The 24,421-nt window shown below is 30.9% G+C and overlaps 1 pseudogene; it reads left to right on the top strand.

The window, feature by feature from the left end:
• The first annotated feature begins 18,920 nt into the window (after positions 1-18,920).
• On the top strand, positions 18,921-19,419 carry LOC133702744 (cytochrome f-like; annotated as a pseudogene).
• Positions 19,420-24,421: the final 5,002 nt, after the last annotated feature.

The raw sequence follows: 24,421 nt of genomic DNA, 5'->3' as shown, positions 1-24,421 counted from the left end.
AACATTTTTCTAATTCATCAAGGGTGATAAATCCTCTCTTGAATACTTAAATACATTCATATAGTTCATGTTATACCCAATATCTACCCATCTGTTATCCTTGATTAGGACAATGTGTAGCAGGATCAAAATATAACACCCCATATAAAAGATAACTTAATGATCTAAAATCTAAGGATCACTTACACAACTGTCACGTTAGCCTTTTTATAGACACATGTGATTTTTTCATATGAAATTCTCATGCAGGTCAATTCAGTGTACATATCATCTGACAATCATCTACAAATTAGTTTTAGTTATCTCTCATACCTTAGTTTATGAGAACAATTATTTCTTTTCATATATATATATATATATATATATATATATATATATATATATATATATATATATATATATATATATATATATCAGTCTCAACAACACTAATTAATGTCTAATTTGAATAGAATATTGACCAGGAATATTCAAGAACAATTCTTTGATGCAATAAGATTTTCATAATTATAATAATTTTATAATTTTTTTGTAAAGCATTTTTGTTCCAAAAACTTTATCTTTACTCTAGATTCATTAATTATATATTTGATGAATATTAAAAATAAATATATCTTTATTAATAAATTTTATATACACACACACATGAAAAAATTGAATATAACGTGTAATCAACTTATTCTCTTCTTAGCATATATTCTAACCCAAAGAACCTGACCTTGTGAAGTGCCATACAAGCTTGTCTTCGGGGAATCTAAAGTTTTGCATTATCTGAGTAGCTTCAAGAGGAAAGAAGATATGCTCAATCAACGTGGAATTCAAGTTTCCTGAAGATTAATCAAAGAAGGGAAGCTATAATAGCATCGGGATCTAATATCCTCGGTGGAGACCAAATTCTGAGGCCATTCTGCTCGGGAAGCCAGTTATCCTTTCATATCCTGCCTGACGATCCATTACAAATACGTCATCGACTCCCTTTTTGAATGAAATTCCTCCAACGCCAGGTATAGTTACCATTACCCTTAATAGCAGCTTCAAGAAAAAGTTGATTTGGAAAGTATTTTTTCTGCATAACCGTACAAAGAAGAGATGCACGATCATTTATCGTCCTCCGTCGTTATTTAGCAAGCGTTGCCGAAGTAAATGCACGACAACTTCGAAACCTCATGCCTCGTAATTACTTTGATTGAACATGTCTGGCCATTTAGCCCAATGTATCCTTCCTTTCTCAACTTGCTGCCCACACCAAAAATTTGCAACAATAGAATCTAATTCATCACACAGAACCTGGGGAAGGAGAAAGCAGCTCAAGATGTATGTGGGAATTGACTGTACCACAGCTTTGATAAGAACTTCTTTTCCGGCAATGGATAACTTTTTCCTTCCAGCCTTTAAAGTTTCTCCAAAACCTTGTCTCTCACCATGGAAAGAACGAGTTGTTGGACCTACCTATGAGAGTAGGAAGACCAAGACATTTATCGTGGTGATCAACTGCCTTAACTCTTACCCTCGATTGAATTGCTTGCTGAGCCATTTTGGGAACATTTCGGCTAAAAGTGAGCTCCATCTTTTCGAGTTAACTTTCTGTCCAGATGCCTCCTCATAAATGCAAAGGATTTGGAGAATTCTGTTTGCTTCATACGGATTTGCTATAGAAAATAGCGAGCCGTCATTTGCAAAGAACAAGTGGGAGAAAGGTTATACGCTTCTATTGTAGCAAATTGTCAATATTTTTTCTCAACCACCCTCTCCTTTCCAACCACCCTCTTCTTTTCAGCCATTATATTGATGCTTCCCCTTCTCATGTAGAAACAAGACAGAAGATAGAAGAGAGAAACGAGAGAGAAGAAAGAGTGCAGTGTGTGTGCAGAGGAAGAAGAGAGAGTGCAACTGTGAGAGAGAGTGCAAGTGCAGATTAGAGAGAAATACTGAGTGTAAGAGTGAAACACTGGGTTTGAGAGATTGTACTGGGTTGAGTTGAGTGTATGTATCATTCCTCCATTAATATACAATCTGCTGCCTCTGTGGACGTACCCGGTTTTGGGGAACCACGTAAAATCTGCTTGTTTGTGTTTTATTTGTGTTTGCTTTCGGTCCAGTATGCACAACAAATTGGTATCAGAGCATTAGGGAAGCTTAAACACAGAAAAACACGTTTTTCAGCTCTCTGTTCAAAGTTGCAGAATTTTCAAAGTTCTCAGATCTTGATTTTGACCAGCTGCGGAGATTCCTCTCGTCGATACGAGTCCAGCGATATAACGATCGTCGAAATCGGAGTTGAAACGAGCCCTGTAGAGCTCGCCGAAGTTTCGCCGGAAAACTGCCGGAAAAACCAGTCAGTGCCGGAATTCTCGCCTGAGAAGACAGCCACGTCATCCGACACGTAGGCGCTGAGTCATCATCCACGTCATCAACAGAGGGTCCACATCGCCCTGTCATCAGCCATGTCATCCAACAGTGGCAGAATATTCTCTTGACAGAATAAGAATATTCCGTTAACAGTAAGAGAATATTCCTGTGACAGAATATTCTTTATCAGAGACAGAATATTCCTTTCCTGAGTCAACTCGGTCAGATTGGTTTTTTGGCCAACTCAGTGATTTTTTGACCCGTTTTTGGCCGAGTCAAGTTGGTTCCTAGCATTTTCAACCATTCCGGACGCAACCGTGGTGTCCGTTTTGTTAAACAGCATACCGAAGTTACTGTTTTGGCACTTTTGAGCATAAAAGTGTGTTTTAACAAGTTCAGGATTCCATTTGTAATCCAAAGACGTCATAATGGCTGATATTCCAGAAGAAAAATCAGTGGGGAATGCTAGTATACCTCCACAATACATCCCGGTATCGAATACCAAATTTAAGGTGGAGAAGTTTGATGGGAAAGGTAATTTTGGCATGTGGAAATGTGAAGTCATGGATATGCTTGTCCAAATGAATTTAGATTTCACTCTAGAAGATAAACCAGAGGATCTGGATGATAAAAGCTGGGAAAGGATAAATCGGTTGGCTTGCAGTTCCATCCGACTTTGTCTTGTAAAGGATCAGATGTACGCCTTTTCAGAACAAAACTCTGCAAAGGAATTATGGCAAGCACTGGAGGACAAGTTTATGAAGAAGAGTATAGAGAATCATCTCTACTTGAAGAAAAGGATCTTCCGGTTTCAGCATAAGAAAGGTACTTCTATGAATGAGCATCTGAATGATTTCAATAAAATGATAGCTGATTTGAAGAATTTAGATGTGGAAATTGATGATGAAGATAAAGCTCTACTGTTATTAAATTCACTGCCTGACACATATGAACATCTTGTCACCACTTTACTGTATGGTAAAGAAAAGATTAAATTCATTGATGTGTCCAATGCTTTGGTGAACAATGAGTACCGGAAGAAGGACCAGATTGTTCACAAGGAGTCAACGTCAGAAGCATTGACAGTTAGAGGCAGAACAAACCCCAGAAGATTTCGAGGGCGAGGGAGATCTCGCTCAAAATCTAGAGGAGAATCATCAAACAGACGATATCTTGCAAAAGATGAGTGTGCCTTTTGTCACAAAAAAGGGCACTGGAAGAAAGATTGTCCAATCAAGGGCAACAAGGAAAAAGACGAACCACCTGTGAACGTTGCACGAGATGAGGATGAACGAGACTCTGCATTCATGGTCTCATCACCAGAAAACCATTCTGGTGAATGGATTCTTGATTCTGCATGTTCCTATCACATGTGCCCTAACAAGCACTTATTCTCAAGACTCGAGGAGTTCGATGGAGGAGTTGTGTTGATGGGTAATGATGATGTTAGTGAGATCAAAGGGATTGGGACTATCCATCTGAAGATGCATAATGGGGTAGTCAAGACACTAACAGATGTACGGTATGTACCTGATTTGAAGAAAAATCTCTTCTCACTTGGAGTCCTAAAATCTAGTGGTTATAAGATTATCATGCATGGTGGAGTTTTAAGAGCAATCCGTGGTGCATTAGTTGTCTTAAGAGGCACGAGGAAAGGAAACTTATATTTCCTGGATGGATCTACAGTTACTGGTACAGCAGCTGTCTCCAAGAGCATAGAAGATGATGAAGCAGATAATTCCAGACTTTGGCACATGCGCTTAGGGCATGCTGGTGAAAAGGCTTTGCAAGGATTAGTCAAGCAAGGTCTATTAAAAGGCGCCAAGACTGGGAAGTATGGGTTCTGTGAGCATTGTGTTCTTGGAAAACAGACAAGGGTCAAGTTTGGCACTGCGGTACACAACACAAAAGGGATTCTAGATTATGTTCACACAGACGTATGGGGACCTTCAAAGAATAAATCTATTGGAGGTAATCGTTGGTTTGTTACTTTTATTGATGATTTCTCAAGACGAGTATGGGTGTACATGATGAAACACAAGGATGAGGTCCTTGATATCTTTCTGAAATGGAAGAAAATGGTGGAGACTCAAACTGGAAGGAGGGTTAAGACTCTTCGGTCAGATAATGGTGGTGAGTACACTTCAGATCCTTTCTTTGAAGTTTGTCAGAATGAAGGGATCAAGCGACATTTTACTGTTCGCAAAACACCACAACAGAATGGAGTTGCAGAACGCATGAACCGCACATTGGTGGAGAAAGTCCGATGTATGCTATCACATTCGGGACTAAGCAAAGTGTTCTGGGGCGAGGCATTAAACTATGCTCGTCATATTGTTAACCGGCTACCTTCAGCAGCATTAAATGGAAGAACCCCCTTAGAGGTATGGTCAGGCTCTCCTGCAAATGATTATGACTCTATGCGTATATTTGGTTGCTCAGCATATTATCATGTTACTGAGTCCAAGCTAGATCCTAGAGCCAAGAAAGCTATATTTTTGGGCTTTAGTGGAGGAGTAAAAGGCTACAGACTCTGGTGTTCTGAATCAAAGAAAGTGATTTTGAGTAGAGATGTCACTTTTGATGAGTCTGGCATGTTACAGCAAGAGAAATCACATGAGAAGGAAAAACAGTCTGGTGATGCACAACAGGTGGAGTTGGAGACTTCAGTCATCCCTATAAAGACTGTTCAGATAATCTCTACTGAAGGAGATCCAGATGAAAGTTCAGATGAAGAGGATGCAACAACTCCAGCAACCACACAACAAGAATCCATTGCAACGAGTAAACCAAAAAGGGTTATCAAGAAACCTGCTCGGTATTGTAATATGGTGGCTTATGCACTTCCGGTGATTGATGATGGAATCCCCTACACCTACAAAGAAGCAGTACAGAGTGTAGAAAGTGCAAAATGGAAAGAGGCAATGGATGAAGAGATGAAATCTCTCCACAAAAATCAGACTTGGGATTTGGTACAACTCCCTAAAGGAAAGAAGACAATTGGTTGCAAGTGGGTATATGCTAAGAAGGAAGGTAATCCTGGAAAAGACAACATCCGATTCAAAGCAAGATTGGTAGCAAAAGGCTATGCTCAGAAGGAAGGGATAGATTATAATGAGGTATTCTCTCCAGTTGTTAAGCATTCATCAATCCGTATTCTGTTAGCCTTGGTTGCACAGTTTGATTTGGAGCTATCCCAACTTGATGTGAAAACTGCCTTCCTACATGGAGATTTGGAAGAGGAAATTTACATGTCTCAGCCAGATGGTTTCAAAGTCACTGGGAAAGAGAATTGGGCTTGTAAACTGAAGAAGTCATTGTATGGATTGAAACAATCTCCTCGCCAGTGGTATAAGCGATTTGATAAGTTCATGGCAGAACATGGATACACACGGAGTCAGTTTGATCACTGTGTATATTTTCGCAAACTTCTTGATGGTTCTTTCATCTATTTGCTCTTATATGTGGATGATATGTTGATCACATCGAAGAGCAAGGTGGAGATTGATAGACTGAAAGCTCAACTAAGAACTAAGTTTGAAATGAAGGACCTTGGAGAAGCTAAGAAGATTCTTGGCATGGAGATTCAGAGAGACAGAAGAAAAGGCACAGTCTGTTTGACACAGACCCAATACTTGAAGAAAATTCTACAGAGATTTGGGGTAGATGGTAAGACCAAGCCTGTAAGCACACCTTTAGCTCCTCATTTTAAGCTAAGTGCTTCAATGTCTCCACACACAGAGGAAGAGCGCAAACAGATGGCTCAAATTCCTTATGCAAATGCAGTTGGTGCATTAATGTATGCAATGGTTTTTACGAGACCAGATATTTCACATGCTGTCAGTATGGTGAGCAGGTATATGCATGATCCTGGAAAGGGTCACTGGCAAGCAGTTAAGTGGATTTTACAGTACATTCATGGCACAACTGATATTGGTTTGAAGTTTGAGAGGGATGATAGACTCGGGCAAAATTTAGTTGGTTATGTGGACTCGGACTATGCTGGTGACTTAGACAAGCGTCGTTCCACAACAGGCTATGTGTTTACATTTGCTAAAGGGCCTGTAAGTTGGAGGTCAACGTTACAATCAACAGTAGCTTTGTCAACAACTGAGGCAGAGTACATGGCAGTAACAGAAGCTTTCAAGGAAGCTATTTGGTTACATGGGTTGATTGAAGATTTGGGAATTGTTCAAGAGCACGTGGATGTCCATTGTGATAGTCAAAGTGCTATTTGTCTTGCAAAGAATCAGGTTCATCATTCCCGCACCAAGCACATCGATGTTCGATTTCATTTTGTTCGAGAAATTATGGATGAAGGGGATATTCTGCTACAGAAGATTGGTACCGCAGATAATCCAGCTGACATGCTCACAAAATGTGTCTCAGGGATCAAGTTCCAACATTGTTTGGACTTGGTCAACATCTCTCGGTGTTAAGCACCTTCAGGGTGCAGCGCCATATGGCGCATTAGAGGCAGCATTGATTGATCACGAGGATTGGATGGAAAAATCTTGCCAAGGTGGAGATTTGTAGCAAATTGTCAACATTTTTTCTCAACAACCCTCAACCACCCTCTCCTTTCCAACCACCCTCTCCTTTTCAGCCATTATATTGATGCTTCCCCTTCTCATGTAGAAACAAGACAGAAGATAGAAGAGAGAAACGAGAGAGAAGAAAGAGTGCAGTGTGTGTGCAGAGGAAGAAGAGAGAGTGCAACTGTGAGAGAGAGTGCAAGTGCAGATTAGAGAGAAATACTGAGTGTAAGAGTGAAACACTGGGTTTGAGGGATTGTACTGGGTTGAGTTGAGTGTATGTATCATTCCTCCATTAATATACAATCTGCTGCCTCTGTGGACGTACCCGGTTTTGGGGAACCACGTAAAATCTGCTTGTTTGTGTTTTATTTGTGTTTGCTTTCGGTCCAGTATGCACAACATCTATTGCAAATCATCTCAAAGTAGTTTTGTCATCTTACTAATAACTATAATGCATTTAGCACTTTTTACTTGGGAAGGAAATATCAGAAACGAGGCTACTAAAATTCAAATTTTTTTTACAAGCTGCTATGTTAAAATTGGGTTTTGCTTTGAATGAGTACTTTTAAAAATAAGAATACAAAGAATATGTCAATCAATAAGATTAAATCTTCTTATTGATTGTGCAAACCTAAACTCTTGCAATCAATTGCTTCTATTCGATCAATCATAACTCTTGCTCAATTACAACTATTTAATCTTGACCAACTGTATTATTTATGATCAATTTTAGCTTTTTTTTTTCTATTTGGTTATGAACAATTAATGTTCTTACACAGTTGACATATGGAAGATATTTTTAGTGTAAACAACACCTCTATATTTTTTTTTTAATTTCTTGAATGAAAGAATATTCTCTCATCATATTTATATTTAAATTGGTCAATCAAATTAGTCATCAATAATGTGTCAAGTGACTTTGTTTACCCAAAAATATCCATCATACTTTTATGTGTATGAGATATTAGTGAATTAAACAATTTTCAAAGCAACATATGCTTTGAGTTTTAGGTGTGACATTTAGAATTCAATGAATTATATGCCTAACCTGCAATTAATGCCCAACCTATTATCCCTTCTATAAAATTCTTGGACTCCTTTTTAGTATAAATCATAAACTCTTTTAGAAAAGATATAATCCAAAAAAACCTAAATTCTTATAGAAATTGTATCTTTAAATTTATATCCTCATCATACAAATTGTATCTCCCTTATAGACTAGTATATCCTAAACAATGCTCTAAAAAATATGTTCAAAGAAAACCTTAGTCTATACAAAGAAAGAATTCACGAGGAAAAAAGAAAGAGTCATCTTTTTTGAGATGATCACATGAACCTCCACATCTGAAGAAACATATTATTTCATGATCTTGCATTGTGAATGCAAACTATATTGACCTGGCCGAATAAATAAAATGCAGCAATGCTTTGGTGAAGAATGGAAAAACAAGAAAATTGTTACATGATTCTATTGTCTAAACTATTTGTTAAGGTATAAGAATCTTTTACTATCAACTCTTTGTTTCATTTTTATATGTAGAGACTTAATATTTAGCCAATCTTTCTTCAACAAGTAGACAAGGAAGTTCACATATATTTCAACATCATAAAAGATTTGCTCATTTTCTATTACCAATAACAACACCCATATAAAGACTTTTCTTCAGTTAGAACTTCATAATTGCCTTATTTTTATTATCCTTAAACACCAATAAACTAGCAAAGAGAAGAATTTGTTATGGGCTGTAAAAACCAAACCCCCTACAAACTAAATAGAAACATAAGTTAGATTGAGAGTTTTAGAAGAAAAATATTATTAGGCTCTTTTACTATTGTAATTGACTATCTTTTTCCTTTTATGTATTTTTAACAATTTCATCAATATAATCTATATTTCATATTTGTTTTTAATGAAATCCAACTTATTTTCATATTAGTGTATCAATTTTCTGCATAAAAGAGTTCTTAATTTAATTACATATTTTATAAGATAAATTGTTCGATGTTATCCTAATTATTTGCTTGTATTTGACATACAACCTAATTTTTATTGTTGTTGGAAAAAAAATACAAGTTATAGTATGAAAAACAACCTAATTACAAGGCTTAAAAGAAAAATAATATAATTCTAGAGCTACTTCACACCAATAATCTCCTAATCGATCCTATAATTTCCCTATAAATCTCATTTTCAACTCCCATATAAGGATTGTACTTCTTTAAGTATCCATCTCTAATTAAAAGTGTAACTCCTCATCTTGATTTCTCAAGTGATAAGCATATCTTTTAAGAAATGTGGCAACTGTGTATATAACCTCTTAGTTTGGGGATTATTTGTCAATTTTGAATCCTTATAGATAATAGATAGTATGACCTTCCGCAATAGTTATTTAATTGTAAAACTCTTTGATTGAACTTGTTTTTATATGCTCTTTAGAATTTTTTTTATGTGTTAGTAAGTGATCTAACATAGTAATCCTTACATCATTCAAATCCTCTAACTTTATTAACATAGTAGATTGATCATCTAAGTTGTCTGTGTTTAATTGTACTAAGAGTTCCATAAGCAATATAAAATCATGGTTATAAGTTTTAATAAATGGCAAAACTCCTAAATAAATCTTCTTTAAAATCCTAAATGCTCATAATACATTTGATAATACATCATGTCAAGCTTTAAGATTGTTTCTAACCAATTTTTGTTAGTTAAGAATCAAAGTTATATTGGTTGGTTATGCTTTCTTGTTAGCCTAGGTATAAGAATGAATTATTTTAAATCCATACTCTTATGTAAATTGCTTGACATGATCCCCAGTAAACATTGACCCTTGTTAGTAATGATGGTTTTTGAAAGTCCAAATCTATATGAATTTGATTATGGTTTCTTGCCTAATCGATCAATAAGGAATAATTTTAACCCACTTAGTGTAGTAATATATATATGGCCACAATGACATTATTATGTCTCTTTAATGACGGTGGATATAGTTTATAAATAATATTCATTTTACATCCTCTAAATGCCATGGTTAAGTTTTTCGATGGCATATATTGGATTAGACAAAATTACTAGCATTCTTGACACCCTTTTGCATATCTAATGCAATCATTAGTTATTCATGTCTAATAAAGCTATGATTCATTATTACTTATCTTATCCTAATGTCATAATAATGAGCTATATAAAATCCTTTATGAACCTCAGACATGACCAATAAAGCGTTTTTAGGTTTTAAGCATTTAAACAAGACTTTAGTTTTATGTCTCTTGTATAATATGTTTTATAGGAAGATATAATTGGTCACTTTTAGCCTAAAGGATCTTGAAACGTTCTATAAAGTGTCTTGTAAAAAAAATTAATTATCTATTTCTAATCCTTTTGAGAATCAAGAACATTGATATTGTTAAGACCTTTCAGCTATGTGTTTTTGTATATATATAGCATCGCATTATATTCATTTTCTCATAATCAAGCTCCTATTGGATATTAACAATAGTTGGTCGATCGAAATTCCTTATAATAATGATGTCATGATGATTAAAAGTTGTTTTATATCCTAGTCCATATTAAGTCAAGTCATTAGATTCTATATTTTTCCCTCGCATTAAAAAAATTAAATCAAAAAACCTTTTAATAAGGTTTTTGGCCACTTGATGGTATAGATTTAGTGTAGGATGTTCACACTTATATTCATCAACTAACCTGTTTATGATAAGTAAGGAATCCCCTTTTACTTTGATAGATTTTGCTCTTAACTCCAAAAGTATTTCTAGGTCTATGATTAAGGCTTCATATTTAGCTTGATTATTAGATTAAGGAAAATCAAGCATGACCTATTAGGGATATTATTACCACCCCTGCACCAACCTTTTTTTTTTTTAGAACTTTTCAACCACAACTACCATGAAACAGGTTCTACTATGATGACGTTGATGTCTTGTTCCATCTCATGGTCAATCTTGATGCATGAGTGATCAACTAAGAAATTAGTCAAAGTTTGGGCTTTAACTACTTTTTATAGCATATAATGTAGGTTAAAATTAGACAATGTTATCATCCATTTATCAATATGACCTCTTAAAAAAGGTTTCAACAATATGTATTTTATTAAATTTGTTTTGCATATAACATATATCGGGTTTACTTAATATAGGATACATACAAGGACACACTTAGTTTTTATATCGATGTGTAATGTTCTTCAATTTCTATAAGATATAAATGAGACATTAACATTGTTTTCATAACAATCAGAATCGTCAATAAGGGTGTAGATATCTAAGTACTTAGTCTTTACAAACCCCTTTTTATTATATTCCATTACATACCTTCATGAATAAGTTTAATGCATTCTTACTTTGTTATAGCTACAATACAATTAGTTTTTAGAGTTTTGAATTGAAATGCATAAGTTTCAATAGACTCTCTTAAATACTCAAATATCCTAGCTAAGTTAGCCAATACGACCTTGGGTTCTGTATTGTAGAAGTGCTTATAAAAATGAGTCTCTATCTTTTCCTAATTATTGATAAAGATAGATGGCAACAAAGAGAACTAGTGGAAGGTTGTTTTGGTCAATGATGAATCAAACAAGCTTATCTTTATAAAAGGATTTATTGTACCATCATTATATTGATTAGTTAATATAGTGGTGTAATCCCTTATAAATTGGTTGTCTTCCTTTAAAAAATATTTTAAATGAGTTATTTTTATACCTCTAGGAATTGGAAGCAACATATCTCTTAGATGTGAATGATTGTATATAAATCGAGCTATTTATCCAATTATAACACCCCAACTCTCTTAGATGTTGGGACAACTTAACCCTATATATTTTTCCCTATTCATCCAACTTATAACCCAATCTCTCTTAGGTGTTAAGACAACTTAAACATATCTATTTTTCCCCATACTTGTTGTTTAACATTTACTCATCCTATGTTTTCATCTTTTCACATTGTGTTAACTGCGATTTGAGCTTGGATATTTGGTTCATTTAGCTTGGTATGAAACTCTTCTAGTGTTAAAAGAAAACCCCGACAGTAAAGTAATGCTCAATTTGAAAAAATAGATTTGAAGTTTATTACTTCAAATAAATTGAAACTAAAAGCGATCAAATTTAACAATGAAACAATAAAGCAACCTCTTTTTTTTTAATTATTCATGATGATTGGATTTAGAAATATTAGTTCCTAAAGTTTTTTATTTTTTCATTTTTGATTCTTGTTTATTGAGGTTTTGACATTTCAATTCTACACTTAATTTATTTTGCATTTTAGTCTATGGGTTTTACAAGGAGAGAGTGTCGCCAAAAAATGAAGGAGACAAAAAGCGGTCAGTTGGCCAAGTTTCGAGAAAACAAAGGTCTAATTTGGTAACAATATGTTCCCTTAACGATAAAAGTGCTATTAAAGAGTTTTTTATTTTTCATATCACCGAAAAATGTATATCATAATTGAGAAATGATTGTTTTTGTCAATTTAATTCTATGGTTTTTTTTACAAATTTAAAGGTGTGTTGAGTTGATAGATTAACTTATTGAGACTTTAAGGATGTTTATTAGGTGCTTCTAGGTGAAAATACATTAAAAAATAGTTTTTTTAGTCCAAAAAGCCATAACCGATTTTCTATCCACCTCTTTAGTGGTCAAAATTTAGATAAGAAAATGGTGTGTCGTCTAGTTTATTTCTTTTTTTAAAAAAGATAAAACATCAAACAATATGCCTTATACCTTTGAACAAATAAAAAACTCTAGGAGCACGGACCTGGTCTTCATTTTGTTGAGCCAAGTGTGTGGACCCCATCTCTTTGACCCAAACACCTGACACATATCTACATTTGTTTTTCCCTTTTTTATTGAAACGCATTGTAAAAAAAGAGCTTAACATGATATTTAAATTATTATTCAATTTCCCATAGTTTTTAAGTAATATTATAGATTTTTATGAGAATGTTAACAATTTATTTTCAATTATTATGTGCCTAATATGCAAAAACAAATGCAATATTCAATGAAAATAAAATTTATAACTTTAAGAAACATGTTTTAGTTAAACACAATAAAGAGAAGCAATAATAATGAAATGAAGTTTAGATTGAAAAAATATATATTTTTCTTACTTATTTCAAACTGTTGAAATTTTTAACAAACCTTTATTATTATTGCCATTGCCTTTTATTCAAAAAAATATGCTCCCGGTAAAAAAATATGCAATTTATTTTAAGGACATTAAAGCTTTTTTGTGATTATATTATTGATTGTTTTATAGATAATTATGTATTAGCTTGATATGTAGAGCTTTTACAATAAATTTCTCATTAATATTGAATGAATACAATATATGTTTTCTTTGTTTTTTAATTTTAATTTTCTTATATAATTTTTATAAAAATAGTTATTGTTCTCATTTTTTAAGATAGTTATGGAGAGATGATCGTTTTATAATTTTTTTAATTTTCTTAGATGAAGATTCCTTTCACAATCATAATGAGCTTTTTCTTAAAGCAAATACTCCTCGTACAAAATACATGTTTCTGTCAAAAGTTAAAAAAAAATGAATAAGAAAATTTAGTTTTTTTATTAAAAAGATAGGCCTTTTCCTTCTTATTTAAATTTTTTTTTAGTTTTTCCAAAAAAAATTTTCATGATTATTGTTGTTTTTTAAATAAAATATATAGTTAATAAAAAATAATTTTTGATGTAAAAAAAAGTACATAAATATGAAAAGACAATTTCAATTAAAAAATATATTTTTCATAAATAATTTTATTCATTTTTTTCTATGAATGTCTATTTTTATAATAATTTAATAAATTAAAAAAATAAAAATCAAGTTTAGTAAACTTGTTCATATGATAGTTCATAATAAATTGTAAAATGTCTTGGGGCAATGACTGGAAGATCATGTCAACAATTAATTCATGGTCCATGACAAAATTCAATTGGTCTAATTTCTCAATATAACCAATCATTTTCAAAACATAGGTGTTCACTGAAAAACCTTTCTCATCTTACAGTGAAAAAATTCTTTAGTTTGCCCAACTTTAAGAAAATTGATGATATGTTCATAAATGTTGTAAAAACTCTTATTAAGGTTACTAAAAGAACAACCCACTTAGTTATTAGCGTGTGCTATGCTATGGGCCTGGTTAATTTTATTTCAACATAAAAATATCCAGGCGTTACTAATTTTTTTTCTACTAAAAAAAATTAATCATGTGGAGATTGATCTGATGTGTCTTATTCGATTTTCAAATGCAACTTGAATGACGTGTAAAAACATAGTATGACTCAAAATAAATATAAAAGATAATATTGTTTTTATAAATATTGAGATAATAATATATTATATTGATTCGGGTTAACCTAGGTCAACTCACCAATCCACATGTTGGGTCATGAGATCATGATAACCTTATATAATGCAAATAAAAACAAATCGTAAAGCCGAATATCCAATAAACCCAATGTTGAATGATGAAATTAAAATAAAAAGACAAAATAATTACCTAATTCAATCTCATACCTTTTAGTCTTACTGGTCTCATCAAACAATTCTTTGAGATGCATAATCATAGTATGGACATCCATATTCTCATGTTACCTTTGAAGTTTAAGTGACATACTAGCTAACATCACACATGCAGCTTGTTCATCGTCATCAACATTACATTGATGTTCATTCCTAACTTTTTCTTCAGCATCCTCAACATAATTGGATTTTCTATAACATACAATTTCTTTTCTTACTTGAGAACAATTCTCACATTTTGTTGTCAATCTAAGAAATTTGATCCAGTCAGTTTGTTAGGATCAAATATGCTTCATACGAATATGTTACTACTCATTCTATCTATCAACCTATTAATGTAAAGAAAACAAATATTAATTTCATGCATATATATTTAAATCCAAATTTTGATAAGATCTTTAATCCTAATTTGATCTTCCACTATTTTCTTGTAAATTAGTAGCCTTCCCTATTAATTCGAGAAATCTTGCTTAGATTTTCTTTGTGGGTTAGGATCCCATTTAATTTATTTGACCTTGAATGACTCAACAAATCAAAATAAATTAAATTAGATAGATAACATAGTTTACCAATCACATCTCTATGCGACTCCTACATTAGTTAGGTGACTTGTTATCTAAAAACCCAATGTTGAATGACTCATCCAAATCATATATCTTAGTTAAGTAGAATTTAATTTTATAGCATTAAACATATTCGATTAATGGTAACCTTGAGTGACTCAACAAGTTATCCATGAATAAAACTTTGGTTTTATGCATATAAAATTGAAAGACAGCTTTTCATGTTCTCAACATGTACTTAATATTTTAACAAGGGATTTAATAATTAAACAAGTCTTATTCAATATATATACATAATAATTTATATATAAACATATACCCATAGCATGTCATTCTAATTAGATGATTGTGAACATATCTAAGCTAATTCTCTTGAGTCATTAAAAGGAATTAGATGGTCAAATCTTAAATAGTTGCTGCAAATCTTTATAAGTCCTTTGCAAACACCTCGGTTGTAGCCTTTATTGCTATTTCTTTCTTCGTCTTGAATTATAAAATAATTTTCTATCCAATTCCTACATTTCTAAATTACATAATATTTACATAATTAATTAAGAAACTTTGAGTTATATTATAGAGGAATTAGATGAGAAAATAATTTACAATCTAGAAGAAAAATAGAAATAAAATAGGACACGCAAACCCTATTTAATAAAAAATTATAATCATTCGACCATAAAATAAAAACACAATCACATTGGTCGTTAATATTTATAATTATCCATCATGCATAAAAACATTTTAATATCACGATAAATTACGTCGCATGCTTCAATTTTAATTATTGGCTTTGTGTGATACTATAAAATAATATTTCTAACACTTAGAAATATTCAAACAAATCTAATTCGATAATTTCCCAACAAAACAAATTTTATTTTACATAAATTCCATGAAAAATATTTTTCAAAATTTAATAAGAAAAATAATCACATTAAAATTCTTATTAATATCCTAAACTATTTTAGGATTAGTTAAATAAAGTGTTCTGGCTTAAAAACTCATTATTTTATAAAAACCATTTTTTCTACGTATTATATAATTAAACCATTTAATTAAATCTTAATCCTATCAGGATATGACAAAACTAAAAAAGTTTGAATTAAACATTTTAATTCAATCATAATCTAATTAGCAAAATTAATTCTATAATTAATTTAATTTAGAATTTTCATATAAAATCATTATTTTATATATGGAGGGGTAAAATCATAATTTCAACCTCAAATATACCTAAGATTAATTAGATATAAATTGTAGTAGAATCATAATTCTACCCTTGAAAACCCTTAACAAAGCTTAGGGGCAAAAGTAATAGTTCTATATTCCTTGTGCTTTATTATGTATACTCATTTAGATATAGATAGTATCATTATATAGGAATTCTAATAATTTTAAATGATCTTTCTGTTTAATATATCTTTCTAACAATATAATATAGCGATAAGAGGTAAAAAAAATTAATATAATAATAAATAAACAATAGGTACAATTATTAAATCAAGGTGCCTATTCTATGACAATTCACTTACCTTTTATTTTGCGTCTTTAGTGGGCTTATTATTTTCGGCAATTGCAATGGCTTCTTTATCTCTTCATGTTAAGAAAAATTAGATTTTTTAGATTTGATGGGAGCAAATTTCATCTATTTTTTTAGGACTTAGATTTGGATAATAATATAGATATCTATTCAGTATAATATGGTATAACTTGTGGCTTCTTTCAAACAGAAAAAAAAGGACAGGCATAAAAATAAATATGATATATGAGTAAATGAGCTATTTGAAAATAAGTCGTGATTTAAGCGGATGCTTGAAATAAATGCAAAATCCATATATGTATGGATAAGGGTGTTAGAGAATGATATAAATCATATCATGGAATCTCATCTAACAACTTAAGCTATTGGGCTGAAATAATTTTTTTGATAAATGGATCATATGAAGGGGCTCCTATTATTTTACTTTTAGATCTAATGAACTGCTTTAAAAGATTCGCAACAGAATAATGCAAGTTGATGAAAGTTCATGTGGAAACAAAAAAACATAAAGTAAAATTCATTTTGGTCGATCCCCCACTTCTAATAAAATGCAACTAGATCTAGTATGAGTTGGCGAGTAAAACATATATGGATAGAACTTATAGTGGGGTCTCGAGAAATAAATAATTTATGTTAGGCCGTTATACTTTTTAGGTTTATTAGGGTTTTTATTGATTGAAATTTCCAGTTATCTTGACAGAAATTTGATATCTTTATTCCCATTTCAGCAAATCATTTTTTTCCACAAGGGATTGTGATGTCTTTTTATGGGCTCGTTGGTCTGTTTATTAGCTCGTATTTGTGTTACACGATTTCGTGGAATGTAGGAAGTGGTTATGATTGATTTGATAGAAAAAAACGAATAATATGTATTTTTCATTGGGAATTTATAGGAAAAAATTGTCGCATCTTACTCTAACTCTTTATGAAAGATATTTAATCTATCAGAATAGAAGTTAAAGAGGGTTTTTATGCTCGACGTGTCCTTTATATAGAAAGCAGAGGCAAGTGGGCAATTCCTTTGACTCGTACTAATGAGAATTTGACTTCACGAGAAAATGAGCAAAAAGCAGCAGAATTGGCCTATTTTTTGCATGTACCAATTTGAAGTATTTTGAAATAAAACGAAGCTCTTTTCTTAGTAAGAGGTAAAAAATCAAAAAATCCTCTTTGTTTTCTTTCTATAACATAATTTAACTGAAATTTATTCATAATACTAATGAACCGAAAAAGATGTGTATTATATATATATATATATATATAGAAAACATAAAAATTCAAAAATGAAACTTTTTTTTATCCGCAAACTATTTTTTATGCGTATGTAAATTCACAAAATTCAAGGACTAATAAAAAAGAGGGAATATATTTGCGGATTCAAAGCTTTTTATTCTAAATTCTAATATTAGAATAGGACTTATGCTTGATAGAAATATTAAATCATATAAAGTTGATGAATGAAGCGGATTCATAAAAAAATCACAGATGCAAAAATGAAAATAAGAAAATAAGAAAACCATTCATTCCCTTTCTATATCTTACATCTATAGTATTTTTTCCCTGATGGGTCTCTATTTTATTTAATAAAAGTTTTGGATCTTGGAATATTAATTGGTGGAATACTAGTAAATCTGAAACTTTTTTAAATGATATTCAAGAAAAGAGTATTCTAGAAAAATTAATAGAATTTGAGGAACTTTTTCTATTGGACGAAATAATAAAGGAATATCTTGTAAACACTTCTACAAAAGTTTCATATCGGAATCCATAAAGAAAAGATCCAATTGATCAAGATGCACAATGGAAATCATATAGATACAATTTTGCACTTCTTGACAAAATGGTTATTCTTTTTTAGTTAATAAAGAACTTTGTATTCTTAATTCTTGGGTTCAAGAATTCATATATAACTTAAATGACACGATAAAAAGCCCTTTTTTATTTTTTTATTAATCAACTTATGTATAGGATTCCATTCACCCCATAGTTGGGAACTAATGATTAGCTCTTTCTACAAGGATTTTAGATTTTCTCATAATAATCAAATTATATCTGGAGTTGTTTCCACCTTTCAAGTCATTTTTATACAATTTTTAAATATTGGATTTTTTTTATTTAAATCGTGTATCTCCATCACTTGTAGTGATTTATTATTCAATGAATGACTAAATAATGATCAACTAATCTAATTAAAAAATTTTATTTTGTCCATAAGTAAAATAAAACATTCAAAATCTTTTTTTTTATACACTTATTTGTTCTATACATCCAAGAGATTCAGATTCCTCCTATATTTGAGTAAAAAAAATTCAGTAACTAGTAGCATCGTGGATAGGGAACTATCCTAACAACCTACCTAATTTTATTGTAGAAATTTTCTAGATCAACAAATGGACCATGCAAACTAGAAAGACCCTCTCTTGGATAAAGGAAAAGATTACTCGCTCCATTTTTGTATCATTCATGATATATTTAATAATTGAGGCATACATTTCAAATGCGTATCCTATTTTGCACAACAGGGTTATGAAAATCCACACGAAGCAATTGGTTGTATTGTATGCATGAATTGTCATTTAGCTAATAAGCCCGTAGGTATTAAGGTTCCACAAACAATACTTCTTGATATTGTATTTTAAGCAGTTATTTGAATTTTTTATGATATATAACTAAAACAAGTTCTTACTAATGGTGAAAAGGGAGCTTTGAATGTTGAGGCTACTCTATTTTACCTGAAGGGTTTGAATTAGCCCCTCCTGATTGTATTTCTCTAGAGATGAAAGAAAACATAGGTAATTTCTTATTTTAGAGTTATTGCCCCGCTAAAAAAAATATTCTAATGATAGGTCTCGTTTCTAGTAAAAAATATAGTGAAATCATTCCTCAACTAGTTTAAATAAATTAATTTTTTATTAATAATAAATAGATGTTTACATAAATAGTGTAACTAATTAACTACATACAAACTTGCAACACTAGATAGTTATTTTCATGTCACGGGAGAACATGTTCTTATCAACATGTGCATGAATGAGTTAAAGAAAAAAGACACGTGGGAGAAAAAAGAGGGTCGTCCCTTGTTGACTGGTCATGGAAGGAGAGGTGAAGCAAGGAAGGTGGGACCTCTAATCAAGAAGGTGGCTGAGGTTTAAGACGTAGACCCCTCAGAAAGAAAGATCCTTTTGTACTCTCTTTTTTTTCTCATGTTTGTTTCAATTTAGGGACAGTATGCACACGTGTTTAAAGGCCAGCCTCCAGTCCAATAGTCTGGTTACGTGTTACGCGTGGAACCCCTCTCCATCTTTATCTTCTATTACGTGTCCTTCTCTTATTCATAAGTTTCATTGTCGGTCAATTATCACTCGAGTTAGTTTACTGTGTAACCCTTCTTACTTTAGTTACCACGACTCACGAGATCTCTTTATCTCTCGTCCCATTACTAAAACATTGTGGCGGTAAGCACCTTTACTTTTTTTTCTTTCTTAATTTTTCAACTTTTTTCTTCTTCTAATTAGACTATTCTAAAATTTAATTCGTTAAAATTAGACTCTTTTTTTTATGTTAATTGCATATTTGTTTTCTTTTAATTTCATTATCGTGCTTTGAAGATTAAGTATTCGGATTGTCGTGTAATAAGCATATTGAATCACGTCAAAGCAATTTTCATACAATTTAATTTTAAATTTGAGCCAGATAAAAAATCACTTCAAGATGGTTTTTCCTTTTAATTTCATTTTTTTTTCTAAATTTCATTTTCAAAATTTTTTTACTTGATAATCAGATTATTTTTGAATCAATCAAGTTGACTGGATTATATCAGAGCAACTCTTACATGATTTAATTTAAAGCTTGGAGTAGGTAATAAGCTCGATCAAAATTATTTTTTTTTCATTTTCATCTTTTTTTTTTCTCAATTTCATCATCAAGATATTTTTTTTATCGATCGATCATGTTACTTTTAAACTGGCCAAGTCAACTAAATCATATTAAAATAACTACTAAATAATTTTATTTTAAATCTAAATTAGATAAGGAATCAAATCGAGAAATTTCAAAATTGATTTGATAAACTAAATTTAATAATAATATAAAATAATTCTTTATTATCTAATTTTTTTTTTAGTCAAGTGTAAATTTTTCTGGATCCCAATCACAACATTACGTACGTTGCGTTGGCTTATAAAAAGCCTGTTTGGGAGTGTGGTTGCGGAGTGTGGTTGCAGTTGTTTTACAAAATGTTTTTCATGCTGAAATATATCAAATTATGTTTTTTTAAAAAACAAAAATTATTTTTGTGATTAAAATATCAAAACGATCCAAACTACAAAAAAAATATTAATTTTTAGTAAAAAAAATAAATTAACCACATTTCCAAACAATACCTAAATAGTTAAATGCGACATTGTTATGGTAAGATTTCACCATCTCCAAAGATTCTTTTACACTTAAAATTTTTAAGGAACTACTATTATTTTGTTATTTTGTGCCCAAAATTTTATTTAAATATAACAAATTACACAGTTTCATTTTTAATATTTTGAATATCATATCATGTGATTATATCAACCTAAAAATTTAAATTATTATATGAAATTTCAAAAATAATTTTTATATAAAATCTTTAACAATTATTACGTACTATTATATCACGGTTTTGTTTCTTTGCTTTTTCGCTTTTTTTCCTTACTATCATATCACTTTGATAATATATAGTCATAATTCACGGAAATTTTCAAAACCCAAATGAGCATATCACTTTGATAATATATAGTCATAATTCACAGAAATTTTCAAAACCCAAATGAGCATATCACTTTGATAATAGTTATAATTCACATAAATTTTCAAAACCCATATGAGCATGTCGTGGTTTCATCCTCAATTTGAATTATACCCATGTCCCAATCTCAATATTCTATGCAATAATGTCAGATTATCTTCACAACTCATTTAAAAAAAATAATAAAATAAAATAAAACCCAACATTATAAAAACTCAAAAAAGCAATCTTGAGATAATTCGGAGCAAAAATTAAACAAAAAGAGCATATAAAAGGAATATTCCTCTTCTTACTAATATTAAAATTGATCAATCTAATCAATTACCAATGACATGACAACTGATATTATTTATTAAAAAATATCAACCATGTTCTTAAATGTGTTATTTTAGCACATCAACCAATTAAATCATTTTATATAACAAAGCTTTAGCTATTTTAAGCATGATGTTTATAAAACTACAAAATACATATTTATCCTATAATCAAATTGCAAAACTTGTAATTAATTCCCAACGCAGAATATCCTTCATAAAATCCTCAAATCCTCACTATAAAAAATAATAGATTTTTCTAGAAAATGATATGATCTAAAAACCCTAAACCGTTAAAAAAAAAAACACCTTTTAACTATAACATCCCTTACATTTACAAGTAGTTTAGAACATATAACCAAACCACTCTTATGAAAAATAAGACCATATATATTCATCTTTTTAATTTTAAAATGTTTCTTTCCTGCAAATCACATAGTATATTCCTCTTTTGTATTTTAATCATATACAAAGTGTATTCATAACACAATTTTCTTTTTCATTTATGAACCTATATGATGATGATTTTCATTCATTGACTTTCGTTTAAGATGGTTATCTCTAATTGTTTATAGCATTCACTTGTAATGTCATGGCATGCATAATATTGAATGACAATTTTGGCTTTTACATCGAGGGGGATTTTTGATGTGTTGAGATAAATCATAAAAAAATATAATTTAAAAGGACCTAATATTATGGTCAATAGAAAATCTAATGGTCTGCGAGAATTTAGGTAAGGAAACTAGTTATGCATGGAGAAGATATATCAACCCTAGTGTACTCTATTTAAGGTAAGTTGCATTATTGATTGATTGATTGTTTTTTTTCTAAAGTAATGTTTCTATTAGCTGGTTTGTCTAACATTTAAGAAGGTCCTCCTTAATAAGGAGGTTCTTTTTTTATCAGGCTAAAATCTAACCGTTCTAAAGCACTCTAAAAAAAAGTAAATCCATATCCCAAAAAAATAATTAAACAAAATGATTTTTGTGGTGTTTTTGAGATTTTAGTCAAATTCTAATGGATAATCACAAATTTGTTACGATATCCATTAGTTTTTTAATTTTTTCAAAGTATGATAAAGATGCAATTTTTTTGTATTTTTTTTATAAAAAACATGCATGAAAGTTTTTTAGAAGTTGGTCATACACACACAAATAAAAACATATTTTTGTGTTTTTTGATAAGAATTTTTATTATTATTATTTTTTTAAAATTTTAAAGAAAAAAAAATATATTTAATATTGGGTCAGTATCTTACAATGTAAGTTTACAATCCAAATATTAAATGAAAATATTGGAAAACACATGAGAGACCTACAAATAAATTTAAAATGATCTTTGATTTTTTTTTCAGAATTTTTAAAAATCATTTAAGGTCTGTTTAGCAAAAGCATAAAAACAAAAGGAGAAAATAAACGTTGCTGGAAAATTAGTAGGGCATCTTTGCCAAACACGTCCTTAATTAAAAATCAGAGGCTTAAAAAATATCTTAAGGCAATGTTTGAAAAACACGTCTTAAGGAAAAAGTATTGTGTTTTTTCTTTGATAAAAATTAAACAAGCAAAACATAGTCTTAAGCTAATAAACATAGCACAACTACATGGGCTGGGCTTTCTTGCCTAAGCCTAAAAACACAGTCTAGAAATAGAAACCAAAAATTGAAAATCAAACGACGATTTTCTTTTATTGAATGTCATCAAGAATAGTGGAGAACAATATGAAGAACCCATAAATGTGAATTTTAGTTTAGACCATATTATATTAAATTAAAACATTATTCAAATAAGAATTTGAGGTTGGATCATCACAATTAACACCCAATCATCATGATTAATTGATTTTATGCAAAAAAATATATATGAAATAACCGAAGATCAAATGTCATGATTTCTATATTTTAAAGACATTAAGACCCTAGATTAATGATCAACAAGCATGCACGCATACGTAAGAACCAATAAATTATATAACAAAAAGAGAAGTAAATCAAGGACCTACGACAATCTTCGACATGAAAACTAAACTTAGAAAGAATGAAAACCTAGAAACCCAACAGTAAGCGCTCCCACAACATTTGTCAAAATAGAAACGACATTGAATAACAAAGCAATATGAGCATGGTGTTTTGCCACACCAATAAACGCTAGTTACAATTGATGGAAAAAATAATGAATATAATATGCAGATGGATTCTCCTTCATCATCAAACCTTTTAAGCCAGTAAATCCACCTTGCAGGTTACTAGCTCCATCATAGCCTTGTCCACATAGATGTGATATACTTAGCCCATGATTGGCAAACAATGCCTCAATTGCCTCCTTAAGCGATAGAGTGGTTATGTTTTTAATTCCAAGAAAGCATTCAATAATGCATCCCTTCACATCTACATAACGTAGAATGACAGCCATGTGTGGACTTTTGGTTTAAGTGGTGTGGGCATGATATATATTTCATTTGAATTTTTTTGGACTATATGGAAAAGTGGCCACATACTGGATTCGTCCCTATGTGAAGGGTTCACTCAATATGATCTGGTCTTGGCAGGTTGAAAGGCAACGTGGACAACTGACCAAAACCTTATTGGACTTAAAAACAATCAAGATACCATTATTTGTTTTTTAAATATTTAGACGATATGTTGGATTAATAACATTGTTTTTTCAAAACTAACTTTTGTTTAATTATATGATAACAAAGGCCCCGTTTGTTTGCTGGAAAGTAGTTTCTTTTTGGAAAGTGAATTCCGGAGAAAATGAATTCCGGAAAAGTGAATTTCGAGAAAGTATTTCCGATGTTTGGTA

This window comes from Populus nigra, chromosome 9 (assembly GCF_951802175.1).
Source record: "Populus nigra chromosome 9, ddPopNigr1.1, whole genome shotgun sequence".
NCBI classification, from domain to species: Eukaryota; Viridiplantae; Streptophyta; class Magnoliopsida; order Malpighiales; family Salicaceae; genus Populus; species Populus nigra.
This window is presented reverse-complemented; position numbering and strand designations above follow the sequence as displayed.